The sequence below is a fragment of the Petromyzon marinus genome, chromosome 10, assembly GCF_048934315.1.
Source record: "Petromyzon marinus isolate PM22_M1 ecotype Great Lakes invasive population chromosome 10, UKy_Petmar_22M1.pri1.0, whole genome shotgun sequence".
Classification (NCBI taxonomy): Eukaryota; Metazoa; Chordata; class Hyperoartia; order Petromyzontiformes; family Petromyzontidae; genus Petromyzon; species Petromyzon marinus.
The window spans coordinates 10,537,759-10,551,268 of NC_133676.1; the positions used below are offsets into that span (position 1 = coordinate 10,537,759).

At 46.4% G+C, this 13,510-nt stretch overlaps 1 long non-coding RNA gene across 2 annotated transcripts; it reads right to left on the reverse strand.

The window, feature by feature from the left end:
- Positions 1 to 1,057: 1,057 nt before the first annotated feature.
- On the reverse strand, positions 1,058 to 12,216 carry LOC142924229 (uncharacterized). 2 transcript variants are annotated; one of them, XR_012941418.1, is made up of 3 exons: positions 11,789 to 12,216; positions 11,141 to 11,204; positions 1,058 to 2,685 (listed from the first exon to the last, which is right to left on the reverse strand). It is a non-coding gene; the product is annotated as an uncharacterized LOC142924229 (long non-coding RNA). The 2 variants fall into 2 exon arrangements; XR_012941419.1 differs by lacking the exon at positions 1,058 to 2,685 and adding an exon at positions 6,365 to 7,930.
- Between the last annotated feature and the right edge of the window lie 1,294 nt (positions 12,217 to 13,510).

Consider the following 13,510-nt stretch of genomic DNA (forward strand, 5'->3'; position numbering starts at 1 on the left):
CACATCGTACTACAGCGGGAGAGGCCATGCATTTAATTTTGAACAAAAAAAATGACATGAAACTCGCTCATAGCATTATCGGAATACGGATATAACTATTATTATTAAGGAGATATGCGTGCCATGCAGTCGAGCGGTTAGCGTCTTACGCCTGTAATCCCAACTCTTAAGTCGGCTCAATAACAGCAGCGTTTCCGGAAAAAGATCCGATGGAGGAATGACGCTCTCACGGATTCCCTGCAGGACGGTCTGCGCGCTTTGAGCAGCAACATCGCCATCTAGCGGAGTTTCGTGGTAACTACAAATTCATCATTTAATCAATAACACTGTGGCCTGAACAGGTCCCTGCAGGGTGGGCTGGTAGGAACATTGGAATTTTCCCCAAAAGCGAAGTTCGCAAATGAGATAATGTGACTTCCAAATGTTGGGTGCAATAAGACATATCAAGTCTCTGCGCTGTCAATTGCTGATTTTACACCCCAACAGCACGAGATTTCACTTCGTTAAAGTATTGAAGGGGGACAGACGGACGGACACATTAATCTATTGCAGGCTGGTACACTCAGTTTACAACTTCGTTCCTACCAGTATAACACTGTGGCCTTATAAAAATATATATACAATAGTCGACGTTTCAGGCAATTGCCCTTCATACAACACAAATTAGAGGCCATAGATGGAGTGAATAGTACGAGTTGGAGACTGTACTGTATTGCATGGGGGATGATCGCTGTGTCGTGACGGCAGGAGACGAATCGTGTCAACATAAATCCGATTGTGAGGCTCGCCGGGATCAGAATCAGAGCCACCCATTGAATCGTTCGAGACGTGTAACGAATCACGTCGATTTAAAACCGATTGTCACCCGCTCGCGGGATCAGGATCAGAATGAGAACCACCCATTGATTCGTTCGTGTACAAATCCATTAATGGTGACCCACACAAGTTGTATGCAGCCGCTATGCTTGCGTTGCATGTTGGCCACTGGAATTAACCAGATTCAATACAAACGAGAAGGGCACAAGTGAGACGGTGCACAAATAACACGGGCAGTAAACAGAGGCGACGCTGTCCTACAAACGGGACAGACCGTTTAATCGAGAGCGAAAACAACGGAGAATACAACCGAGATAGACAAGCGCAGACGAAACTGACATGACCAAACGAGACGGCACACGCGAATCGAGAAATGAATTTGTTTAATTCATAGCAACTATGAATGGGCAGTATGCTTACCCATACACCCCTGGGCTCCATCTCACGAATGTAAACAAAACGCACAATATACACATCTTTTGCCAGGATTATTCTGTCTGGAATGTTTCCTTGGACATTTCCAGATTTCCCCATCTGTTACCAAATCGAGATACGTATAAAGAACATTTTTAGATCGCGTCAGCTTACCGCGGGGATTCTAAGAAAATACGTGGTCGCAAACACGACACCTATTTATCCGGCTAAAGAAAGATATATTCCTACGCGAACCCACCTACTATCGTACTCTAGTATAGTAGTTTGGTTATAAAACTATACGAGACGGAAACATGTAAATCAGAACGGGCTTGAAAGATATATCAGCAAACTTTGAAACGCACTGCAGCTGTTAATGTTGAACGCATTAAGAATTCCCGCTCTGTGCCAACAGATTTTTTTTAATTGCCAGTCGCGACGCCACTTTAAATAAACGTTGTTTGGTGTGCCTTAAGTCTCAAATGGAGTCGGAACATCATTTTGTGAGCAGGTGAGAGCCCATTGGCGCTAATGAAACGTCGATTTTTTTCAAAGGGCGTGGGTTACAAATGCAGAGGATACCAAAGCAATCGCACAAGTGACATTCACTTAAAATATCGCAATCGCATTGTTCATGATGATTTACAGCCCTCGGTCGTCCAACTGCTGGATGAAGGCATTTCCACACCATGTCTTGTCACAGGGGGGTTGTTTGTATCACACTTCAGTCTTGGTTAGTAGGGTTTGGTATAGGGTACTGGTGTGGCCAAGACTAATTCAAATATCACTCGCGACTGACGTTATCCACGGTCTGGAATCAAACTCGGCTACCAAGCTCAGAATGCAGTGCTCGAGAACCACTTTGTTACCGCTTTTCCTCAATCGTTGAATTGACAAATACATTAAAATGATCGATTATACAACCTACAACCAATATATAAATTGCTTTACATAATGTAAGACTTTCGTGTTTCATGAATAGGCAACTTCGCTGGATTTAGTGTTTTCCAAAGCATTTCGATTTAAACGATCGCTTCTGGAAAGCGTTTGTCCAGTAGACGTGTAAGACGCACCTGAGGCTACAAAAAAAAACCAAGGAAGACAATACAAACGTGGTATTGCTTGACCGCATACCATAAAAAAATATATATTCAACGTTGCGACAGATCCTTCCGTTGAATGCATAATCATTGGACAGTCTTTTTCACGGCGCCTAACGTTGTCCACACACCCCTTGTTAGACATCGCGTTTTTTTTTGTTACTACGCATCATCTGGAGTCGTTCGCATCGTTGGTTGATTTTTTTTTGACCCTCCGCCCATGAATCGCATTGGAGGCCCTCACGGGCGTCCGCCATTTTGTCTTCACAAGGGTCACTGCAGTCGTCAACATGGCGGGCTTCGGGTTCCGACCATTTGCAGGGCCCCCTTCCAGTGGGTACTTGCCCCGCCGCGTCTGTTGCACGACATTACAAGAGGGGGCGAGGTCACAATATCGGATGTTACATGTCGGGCACTTTACAAATGCATCAATCAGTGTAATCACGAAGCAGGAAAGTGGGGTGTGGGGGCTATTTAGGTGTAGCCTATTAACCAATTTGGATTGGGTTTAAGATGACCCCTCCCGCCTCTTAAGGAAAATGCAAGATTTATAATATAATTTATCCACCTCTCGATACTAAATGCTCATCAAGTCCTAAAATACCAGCGAGTCAGACGAGCTAAATTTTTCACCCACGTGTGGATGGTGATGCTGTTAAAAAGCATACTTATTCCATAATCATGAGGGCGCAGTTTTAAAGCCGTAATTATACTTTCGGCATGACCCCCCCCCCATATGCCGACTGAGGTTTAATTTGAGAAATCCTAAAGGCAATGTATTCAGTAATTATTATTTTCTCAAATTAGGTACCAGTAAATATTTAAAATCAACTATATATTTAACTCCATTTTAGATACGTTAAACTTGTCTCAGGACTACTCTGGGATATATATTTTTTCTTCTCAAATGAATTCATTATTCTTACTTAGCAGCTCGTCAGAAAATATTTTATTGGAATAAGACGCTACTAATATCTGAATGAAACGGCCAACACGCATCAGCTTTGAGGCATTGTCCCTTTGTTGGGCCATGGAGACATGGGGATATTTTATTATCAACATAGAGGCAAAATCCAACATTTTTCAATTATTTACTTATTTGTCGATGAAAGCCAGAGTCGTAGGAAGCCGTATGCCCTCGGACACGGATTTTTATTTTAAAATAGGTTTTGGCCACTTAATGAGTGTTAATTATACAAGTGGGATGAAACCGAAGCACCCGGAGACAACTCACGGTTTGTGCTAGGGGGAAATAATATCTCCATACAGATGGAAAGAGGTGGCGATTAGTCCACTTGTACTGCCGTCTGGCACGCCCAGGATGTGCCACCTCTCCTCGACGGGACGAGAGTTTCACAACATTTCTGCGGCAATCCACCAACCCTCGCTGCCTCCATAGCGCTCAATTACCAGCGTAGTCGGGCCCTTAAATGACTGTTACGAACCAGTGTGAGCAATGTAGGGGCGTTACAGCAATGTGTGCTACATTAACAAGTGCGTAGAATACGTCTGCAGTCTTACCGTGAAAGCGAACACTGCAGATACGCCGAAGTGACCTTTGTAAATGTTACAAACTTGTCAATTTATGGCTGCGTTGACCTCCGTCGCAGGTGAGCATTTTAGGAAGTAAATGTCATTCGCCTTAAGACGAACGAGTGGAGAGGTGGACAGGCATGAAGAGGTCTGAGTGGGGGAGGAAGTTGACCGCAGGCGCGCAAACCACGCAACCCCCCTTCCCCCAAACCCCCCTCTAATGTCAAGCAGCCGCGCCTTTAGTTTACAACCTTGGCGGCCGCTTTGTGTGTTACACAGGTGAATCGCCCCGGGGTCGCGTCGACACATTGCACCCTCCACCAACATCACGGTTTCTTTCGCTCAGCTCCAAACTTCAAACGCGTGGACCGGGAATGAGAACAGCGATACCAGTAAGTGTCCAGTTTGGCCAAATGAAGGAATTCTGTGAGCGCACCAAAGTACAAATTGCTTAAATTTTTGATAAAAAATAAAGCTATGCTCGGGCACGGAGGAATCAAACGCTACGTTTTTTTTAATTTGAGTTTCAAATTAGTTTGTTGCTCTCGGCAAGTATTGTGCGAGGAGGAAAAGCCACGTTTCAATCGGTGCACAGCACCACCAGATGCGCGCAAAGAAAACGAACACCGCTGCAACGACGCGTGGAGGACGCACACGTGGAGGAACACGCATCGGGGTATAAACTGCGGACGCATCGACTGTTCAAATAGTGAGCTTAGCTATGGGTAGCATTCGCTATAGACTAAAATAACCCGGCACCAGAGGGCAAAAAGCAGGAGAGATGGAGTGGCGACGCGATTCGTTCATGCTCACGAGGTGGATTGCGGCGTCGCATGCAGGACCCACGAGGAATGGCGACGGACATGGGGAGAGGCCTTCAATAAATCATTGGCTCAAATCACGCCTAAAGAGTAAACCTGGATACAATGGATGAATTGTACAAACATTCAACTCTTACTTGGGTGGGAAAAAAGGAATCACACGGATGGAGAATGACAAATGCATAAGGACTGAATTGTTTTCGCGAATTCAATACGAGGGTGCACTACATTCACCAGGAGACGTCGTTTTATCTGCAGAGGATTTTTTTGGGTTAGATCGCGTAAATAAAAACACATTGGCACTTAAGTATAAAATTAAATATAAAATGATATTTACGTGCTCTAACCCAAAAAAACCCTCGTGGATAATATTGATCACGAAAGCCTACGCGCTAAACAGTAGTTTTAGGCATGCAAGTTGAACAATTTATGCCGCTTCGAATCGATATCTCCGTGATTTACATGCCTTGAGCGTTTCATTATGGAATCACAGTATTGAGAACTACAAGACCGTACAAGTTAAGAAACTCGTTACAACGCACTTCCAAGGGCACATCCACTGAAAGTGACAATTTGCAAACGTGCACAGAAACTAGGCGAGCGCCCAACTTGGCACGAGTCGACGTGAACAAAAGAATAATGAGAAACCGCACACGACGATTGTGCCACTGTCGGGGAAAGCAAAACGGCAACAGTAATCGCAAAGCGATCCAAACACTTCAGGAGCACATCCATCAACAACCGGTATCGACAAGACCACTTTCAGCGGAACGAGGCGTGGAAAATACTGCGGTGCATAATAATAGAGGTCAAATTTCACATATCCCCGCACCCGAATTGGTTATAGCCCCCCTCCTTTTCCATCCCGACGTCCACAACAAACCCAGACCGACGAGTTCGTGCTCTGGGTTCGAGGCTGGCCGCATCCGCTCGCACGTGAACGCCGCGCCCATCGCGATGCAAGGCTCGAGGGAAGAGAATGACACCTCCCCCCCACCCCCGTGTCCACGCAAATGTAAAGACATCTTCGACGCACTTGCCTTGAGATGGTTCATTTTATTAAGCAGCCACGTGCTCACACTCGGACAGGCGGAGACCTCCACTGCAACAGTCTCCCACGCATCTCCCTGATATACGGGTCCGAGGCCACGCCCCCATTCCCGAACCCTTATCGCTGGTTCGAGATCGCTCGCTCTACCAGCAGACTCCACCGTCCTCTTCCGCCCTCTGGCCACGCTCCTATTCTTGATCATTCCCTTAGCCACCAGTCCATTCGCACTGCAAGCCGACTCCCCTGTCATTACCTCCCGTGGCCACTAGTCGGCTCACACCGTAGGTTGACTCTACTGCCATTACACAAGTGAAGTCTGCAACGAGCGGCTGCTTTTGTTTTGCTCAGTTTGTTGGCTATGTACGGTGCAAAAGAAGTTCACATATACGTGGCGTATGCATGAACAGCTGCACAATCTGGCACACAGGGAGGATGCGATGTCCCAAGTGTCGTGCCGTCATCATAATCTGTATTGTCCGTGACGACCACTTCTTTGGGCCTGACACGAGTGTGAAGTGCTGCCCGAACAAAAATTGGCAACAAAATAGCACAACAGCTCATTCCCATTCCTCCTCGGCAAGCCTGGTGCAATCAAGTGGCAATACAGCAAGTGGGTTTGTGACTCCAAGTCTTCTGCAACGCCCTTTTATTGTCTCCTGCTTTGGTCAGAAATATAAACCACGTCAAACTTCAATAATGCAGGATCATGTTTACACAAAAAAATGACAGGCTTCCCTGCAGGGTTAATTATTGATGAGACTCTGGAAAGCTTTGTGTCCTCATTGCTCGTTATTATGGATGGAGTCTTCTCGCTTGCCGTGTCGGCCACGGGGGTGGGCACACGTTTGACCATACTTCACACTACTGTGATCAGTACGGGTTTGTGAACCGAACATGTACCACAACTATTCACGTAGCTGTCAACCCACACGGTTTACCCCGTATTCTTGTACAGGGAAATTGAGTTTTCAGGTCCATACGGCCGTTCGGGCAACAACTAATATGCGTGTGCCCCTTGTGATGAGACTTTGTAGGATGGACGGTGAGATTTATAAGGGCACGGGGTGACCAATAAAATCTGAATTAGTCTGTAATAACGTAGGCAATGATAAGGGGGCACAAGATATGCTTTCAGATCGCACTCGCCATAGCACAGTGCGCTAACCATTGCGCCACCGCTCCACCCCCTCCATTTGCAGGCGAATTGGGACAGACTCTGCGAGTCTTCGGCTGCACGGATAAATTGCCTTAAACAAATTACAATTTTTTTTATACATTACTATTTGCAATTACCAATGTCAATGTGACACACCGATGGGTAAAATATATTTAAATCACCCACAGCCGCCTCGTAAAAAAGATGTTATCTGAAATAATTAGATTAGCATTTGGTATTTTTAGTCTCTGGGAAGAAACCGTGTACAGGCCGATGCATCCAGATCGTGAAACATGAACGTCATTGTTGTCTCGAGCTGAACCACCCCTCTGTACGGCACCTTACGCCTCCGCAGAGAACTCTTGCAGAAGAACGTGGACACGAGTTCTTCTCGCAAACGAGCGGATCAAGTGCTTTTGGGAATGTGTAACTTCGTAATGGTCAGTCACTTTTTTTTTCATTTTAAATATGGCATTAATTAAAACAACGGGAACCCTGAAAAGTGTGCAAAGCAACATGGAGAGAGAGAGAGTTGCTTAGAATTACATTGCCAGAGAGGTACACGTGGATTAGAAAACATTTGCACCTTCAAAATAAAGTATTCACATTTGTTCGATTGGGAAACTAATTTTAGATTGAAAAACTCATTTTTCTTACAACTGCTTTTTTGTGATAAGTCACCCACCGCCGATTAGCGCGGTTGGCTACGTACGGCGCAACCGGTCAGGTAGGGGTCCCAACATTTTATTCGTCTGGCACGGTCCCACCGAGGCTGTGTATCGCGGCTCCTCTTGTCTAACAACATCACGACACGCGCCTTTGTTCTTTTACATTGTTGTTTAAAATATCTCATGGTGGTTGCCCCCCCACCCCCCCCCCCCAACTCGTATATTTGGCCACCTGGGGGGCTAAGGCAACCCGTGCGGCGGTTAAAGAGCGTGGCGCCCCCTGTCGTTTCAAATGGATCTCAGACGGAGTTCGCATCTTCGTCAGAGGATCCGTTCTTCGACACCGGCGAGACGCACGGAACCTCGAGTACCTGAAAGGGCGGTTCGGGTGTCACGAGCAGAACTTCATAGCAACTTCCTAGCAATTGAGAATATAAAAATCCCACGTGCTCGTTACACAGCCAAACTGTTAATATCTATATAAACAAAAAAAAAACAACATAGCTCGAGTCCAAAAGGCAATGGACCTGCAGAACCAAAACAAATTAATTGCCAGCGTAAACCAACGCTATATAATCCGAATGTTTCCACCTTCTGGACGTAACCAGCAGCCAAAGCCTTATTGAACTATGAGCGATTTATTTATGCAAGTCATTGGCTGACGGGGTCCCTACAAAAAACATATTTTCTCCAATGATGACAAGTGTTAGATCAGCCGCACCGCTCGAGAAGCGCGTACGTGGCAAGTATGACACACGCGTTATACAGTCAGTCTCCATCAACTGTCTGCCCCCCCCGCTCCCGCCGAGGGTGGAACACCGCAACCCAGTACCCACCCCCCCCCCCCCCCCACATTCGCCGAGCAAGAGAGGGTAGATCGGGGGGCATCGCGGCCGGAGCGTGACATCCACGGGCGATGGGATGTGTGGTGCGAGTGGATCACGTTGGTTCGTATAAACCCGACTTGTGAGAGTTGGTGGGTGGTCGGGGGATAACGTCGTGCGTGCAGATTTGGCACAGCAACTGTGTGCGTGCGTGCACGTGGTAGGAATCCTATGGGACAAGCACCAGAAGCGAGGAGGAATTCGCGCCTTGCGACAAATGTGGTAGCGGTGGCGCTGTGAACCCAACATTGCACCTACAGCGTTTCCATTGTTGGCCACAGCTAGCATCGGTGGGGAGAGAGAGAGAGATAATATCCGTGCCCGTTCTGGTCACAAGGATGCTCACCACTGTCGCCATTACCCCTGCTTTAGGAGGCCGACCAGAAAATATAGAGTTCAAGTGGTTTCATTACCCTTTGTGGAACGCGGAGTCTTACTCTACTTACGGTAGAATCTGAGAGAGAGGACAATTGCCCCGAAACGTCAGGCCGATGCACATTTATGTTTAGGAGACAGTGCTCGTGTCAAAATGTGACAGGGGCAATTTGGTTGAAGATAACAGAATCCTCTGGGTCTCCACAACACGTGTTGCACGCAACAGACACCTCACCACGTACACATGAATCAACGCCACTAACCCCCTCCACCACTACCCCCCTCCACCTGCGTGGCCTGCGACAGAGTCGAAGAGTGACGTTACCGCCTATTGATTTGAAGCTTACATCAAGCGATAGAGCCTGAATATATCGTGCGATTAGCCGCACCTGCAAACACACACACACACCGCACGCGTGCGTGTCGCATCGCTTGCCCCGCTGTTGAACTCGTTCCTTGCAATGTCGATGCCGTTGTCTTTGTTGTGTTGCTGCTACTCTTCTAACGCAGCACCACGGATATATCCCGTCCCAAATAGCCGGGAAACTCGCTAAACGGCATCATCTGCGTGCTCCAGACCAGGGTGATGACGATGATACGAGTGTGGATGATGACGATGGCGGCGATGTCGCTGCTGTTGATTGACGATGATTTGCCTGCACGAGCTGATGTAATGTGTCCGTGCGTGCGTGCGCGATCGCCCTTGTGTCAGCGACTACGTTTTACAATTAGAAGTGTGATATTCGTGTGTCTAATTATTTAATTAAACGAGACGGGTGGGGGGGGGGCACTTCCGATAATTAGCAGAGGCTCCGCGGTGCGGAGATGTTATCTGCCTCTCCAGATTTTCAGGAGGTCGTGGGTTCGAATCCGACCCCGACGCATGCTGCTCGATGTTTGGAGTTTGCGCGCTCCCCCGTGGTGGCCGCGTGGTTTTTTTCTCCTCCGGGTCCTCCGGATTTCCCCCGCCACGTTTAGAATCAACATCACGCGTTTAGAGTATTTGGCTGCTGTAAATTTCCACATAAGCCACTTCGTTGATAAGGCCCACAGCTACATCGCTGAGTGGGTCTTATCTGGTCCAATAAAACGATAGTTTAGTTCATAGTCTTAGCATACATATAAATCCGCATTTAAACGTGCGATTGGCACTGGAGGCTTGAAGCAGTAGGAGGTGGGGGCTGGATGCACGTGGACACTGAAAAGGAAATGACATCGCCTGCCTCATTGCGCATTATGCACGGGCATCTTTAATGAGTTTAAGGCGCCGCATGGATGCAGGGAAGATGATCTTGGTATCATTGCTCATTTGCACCATTAGTCGGTTTTTTAACAGCCTCTTAAAAGCACAGTGGACAAACTCGCGATTAAATATCTTTGCGCTGCGCCAAATGTAAATAGGCTATTTTACAAATTGGGATTTTTTTTATGGGTGGAAAAAAGATGAGCGGGAAGTCCAGCGGAATTGTGTTATTAGATCGCCCACGGCACTAACATCCTGCTTGTCCAGATATCTTTATAATCGTTGACGATTGAGCCGTGAACGTGGACATCGCTGGTGGTTGATGCGGTGATTTGGAGCACGCTACCTGCATCGTGATTATTTTAGACTATTTAGATGTTTCTACTATACGTTTTCACGTGATAAGCCACTTCGTAGAGTTGTTTGTGGCCAGATCGCTTCAGAATAAAGAAGCTAATGGTTCAGTGGGACTTATATGGTAAAATAAAAAATATAGTTTAGTTTTATTTTGATTTAAAGCTTTCGTGACTGCAGGGATTCATATTCTTGGTTCTTTCGGTAAAGTCACGTAGAAGGGAAACAATAAAATAATAAAAATATAAAACAATAAAAACAATAAAATATAAAGCAATAAAATTAATATAAAACAACACAATTGTATTGTTTTATATACAATTGTATTGTTTTATATTTTTATTATTTTGTTTCCCTTCTACGTGACTTTACCGAAAGAACCAAGAATATAATATAGTTTAGTTTTATTTGTATATATTTGTCAGTGACTTGTTTACCTTTCCTATACTTTGCACTCCCATCGTGTTTGTGTTTTGTTTGTTGTTGTAACGTTCTGACCTGCCCCTACTGGACGTCTGTGAAAAAAAGATCTTTATAGCTCATCGGATTCCTCCACTATAAATATTCAATTTGTATGTTGAACTTCTTTCGCACCGTACGTGCTAATCGGAGATGCGGGGAAAGCACACATTTTGAGAGTGAAGGTTTAATGATAATATCATAATAATTTACAGCGTTCTATGGGACACTTTCATGCCGGTAAAAATAATAGGTTTTAACCTTACCGGAAATAATGCAGGAGGCGTTGAGATGTTCAAACACCAAATAGACGCCCGCTTCGCTTCAGACCTATGACGAGATCGGACGCATTCCGGCTGATCGTAATATATATGGCTCCTGACATCTGGCGTTAAGAGGTACATTCCCCCCCCCCACGCTACCATCACGAAGTGGATCATACCCTCATCCCCCCCCATCGTATAATGGTAGCGCCCATACCCGCCGCGCTCCGTGGACAATGTGCGGTATGCAAATGAGTTAGTGTCCCTTTTAAAACCACGGCTTCTGAACACAGCCGCCAGACCCAAAGACCCACAAAGGCCAAGCGACCAGCATCAAACGGACGAATTGTGTGCGTAACATACGAGAATGAGCACTTTTTTTTTAATAAAACGAGGTTTTAAAAGAGCTTTGAGAAAAGGACTATGGGTGAGAATTCCATGTGGGTTCGTGTGAGGGAAGACAGAAAGAGTGGTGGTGGTTGACCTGCAGTGTGGTGGTGTTTGACCTGCAGTGTGGTGGTGGTGGTTGAACACAGTGTGCTGGTGGTGGTTGAACACAGTGTGGTGGTTGACCTGCAGTGTGGTGGTGGTGGTGGTTGACCTGCAGTGTGGTGGTGTTTGACCTGCAGTGTGGTGGTGGTGGTGGTTGACCTGCAGTGTGGTGGTTGAACACGGCGTGGTGGTGGATGAGACGAAGCAGTCAGCCTCTGGTACAGACCGAGTCCTTAACACGGGCGGAGGAGTCAATAACGGACTCGCCCATTGTTCGTCCGCTCATTTATTTACAGTCCTTCACCGGTACTGGAAATTCCACATTCCTACAGCCGAGACAAGTTATTCCATTGGACAAGCCGCTTCTGAGTCACCCTCTCCCCGCCACCAAGTGGCAGTGTAAACCCAGGAGAAACGGAGGGGTTGAGCCCGTCCCTCTTGAGATTCACGCCTTTGTATGATCTCTGCATTGCTCGAATATACCTAAACAAGTGATTCGTTGTGCGATTGAGCAAGAGGTTAGTTAAATATTAAATTATACATTAATGTCAGAGCGCTGTCGTCAATAACATCCACGGGGTGAAATAATATGCCGGAAATGGTTCGCAACACAGAGGGCACCGGACAAGTTTGTTTGGTTACTCCCAGCACTTCTGTCCAACCACAGGTCCACCCTAACATTTGGTACACCGCAGTACGCCTGTGGTGGGGCAAAGCGTCGGTATATGTCCACCTCTTTCCCAACACGGCTTCCGGTTTGAATCAGTGCAGGATTATCCTCGTAGCAAAAGTAGCTACACGCGCTACGGGCCCCGCACTTTCAAGGGCCCCGCGCTAAAGGCTTTCAAGCTATCAATTCCGGTTTAGTGATTCTGCACTTGCTCTATTACTATAGTACTATACTGCCTTTAACTTTTATGGACTGGGTGTTCAAGATTAGCGATTTGTCGTATTATCTGACTGTATAGCAAATTAAAAAATGCAATTACTTTACTATGCAAGTAAAACAATTGTGTTTTAATTTTCTTTTTAGGGCCCCTTTATAACATTTGCTACCAAGCCCCGCACTCCCTTAATCCGGCAATGGTTTGAATACGTGCACAAGTTAAGATCTGCCAGAGGAGGGCGCTGTTAGTCCAGCGTCTCCCGTGTATTGACGGCTCAATTTTAGCATTCCACACCCCGACTCAAGAGTGGCCACAGTCGCCCGTGTTCTCATCGCGCCGATCCTCTGGCATTTCTTAACACCAAATAGACACCCTATTGCAAGGCAGCATCAAGTCTGCATTAACCAGACATCACGCCTGTGGTAAAGCATGCAAACGCACATGGTTTGATGACAATGCACGCATTGTGCTTTAAAACTGATTGTGCTTTGAAACTGATTGGCCTATACCAAAGACAGCCTCCTGTATGGCCTTGTCTCACCACCAGTGTTGGACCAGGGAACGACGCCAAAATACGAACAGCACAAATGTGATGCAGTTAAGCCTATGTAAGCCTCTTTTTTCCAGAATCAAAATATTAATTTCTTTCATATATTTGGCAGTAACATTTTTTGTATCAACACAGTACTGAATAAGGCTCGAGGCGACACGAGAGGGCGCTATTACGAACAGTGGAAAACAAAGGAGAGGCCAGGTGAACGCGTTCGCCTTTTAACACAAAAGCGCGAGGTCAGCGTCTGACAGAAGTGGACACAACGATCGAGGCAGGAGCTAGCAGTTTGCGTCTATGGGAGCCCTTTCCCCATAACGAGTAGTCCTTACTTACTGGTCTCCATTTGGTTCGAATTGTATCGTCTCGGTTCATCAGGGAAACAAAGAGAGAAAAATCACGTAACATTTAGATCCATCAGCCCGCATAGACTTCTTTATAGAT